A 1,364-nucleotide genomic window follows, 5' to 3' on the forward strand; every position below is an offset into this window, starting at 1 on the left:
GGCGCTCCGCCTCTTTCCTACTTGCTGGTTGGCGAAGCTGACCTCCAAGGGCGGTGCCGCGCCGGGGCCAGTTTGCTCCTGGGATTGGCTGGTGCGGTGGTTCCGCCGAGGCGTGGTAGGAAGTGGTAGCCGTCAATCACGAGGGAGACTCCAAACAGTGAGCCTGGCGCTGGAGAACAGCGTTTACCGGCGGAGCGGCCGGTGAGAGGGCTGGCGGGTCCTTGGCTTGGGGGAGGTTTGGAGAAGAAGAGGGACAGGCAGTCTGAGGGAACAGGGCTTGACCAGCCTCAGTTGACGGGGAAAGGTGCTGAAACTGGAGGAGAGCTGGGCAAGAGGCCAGAGGGCGGCCGGGGGCAGTGGTGGTAGTGCTTTGGAGGTGAAGTGTGGAGTGTTGTTCCCGTGACTTTGGGGAGAGTGGGGCCCGAGGGGCTTTTGAGGAGCTGTTCTCAGGTGACAAGGCCTTTAAAGGACAGAGGTGGGGAGACTGGTTCGGGTAATAGAGGGTGGAATGAAGATGAGAGTACTGTGGGGTCTGGTGAAAGGTACTGCCTAAGAAAGGTGTAGCTGGATTTAGTTGGGACATGGGGTGTTTGGGTTGTGTAAGAATGTGGGGATCAACAGTTTGGGAGTTTTCATATGAGCCTGTACAGTGGACCCTTCTTAAAAGTGATGTTTTTAGGCTGTGGGCTTTCCTGAGCCTTGTAAGACCTCTTTAGTTCTGTGGTCAGCCCCCCTTTAACCTTAATCAAGTAGACTCTGTACTCTCCAAACCACCTCTGTGATTCAGAGACTCATTAGCTAGTCAAGGACCAGGACTGTGGGAAAAGCCAGGGGCTCCTTATATCATACGCCCTTATATTCCATATTTGTTTACACGGGTGATTATGTTACAGTAGCTGGAGGTTAAAATATTACTTAAATGTGACTACACAGTTTTACTCATTAGTCCTTAACAGATTTATCTGAAGGCAGAGAGGAATCATGTTACGTTGTTCTTAGGCTCACATGAGCCATCTGGCCTTTACATTGTGGCTGTGCCCTTAAGGTTGACTTTGAACTCCTGATCCTCCTGCCTCTGCCTCTCAGTCATGCATATGCATCACTACCTGTGGCCAGCTTTTTATTAGTATTATTACCATTATTATTATTATTTTATTTTTTAAAATAAAAGTAATTCTAAGAATCTCAAGCTTACATTGCCCTTGAACTCATGGCAATTCCCTTGCTGTAGCCTCCTGGGTACTGGGATGGCTGGTATGCTATGTCACACAGAGCTTTCTATTTGTTTTTCTAAATGATCCTGTGTTATATAGTTCCCATTTAGTTCTCTGTCTTTTATCCTTCTGGTTTTTTTTTTTTTTTTT

The 1,364-nt window shown here is 48.5% G+C and overlaps 1 protein-coding gene across 12 annotated transcripts in view; it reads left to right on the plus strand.

The window, feature by feature from the left end:
- The window catches only part of Bcas3 (BCAS3 microtubule associated cell migration factor), a 484,435-nt gene continuing 483,071 nt past the window's right edge, over positions 1 to 1,364 (plus strand). For 2 of the 12 annotated variants that reach the window (XM_031354439.1, XM_031354431.1), the window contains exon 1: positions 5 to 201. The gene's annotated coding sequence lies outside the window, so the exon portion shown is untranslated. Of the gene's footprint in view, positions 202 to 1,364 lie in introns of all 12 variants that reach the window. The other 10 variants (XM_031354436.1, XM_031354433.1, XM_031354430.1 and 7 more) reach the window with 9 other exon arrangements.

The sequence above is a fragment of the Mastomys coucha genome, unplaced genomic scaffold (genome assembly GCF_008632895.1).
Source record: "Mastomys coucha isolate ucsf_1 unplaced genomic scaffold, UCSF_Mcou_1 pScaffold5, whole genome shotgun sequence".
In the NCBI taxonomy this organism is placed as follows: domain Eukaryota; kingdom Metazoa; phylum Chordata; class Mammalia; order Rodentia; family Muridae; genus Mastomys; species Mastomys coucha.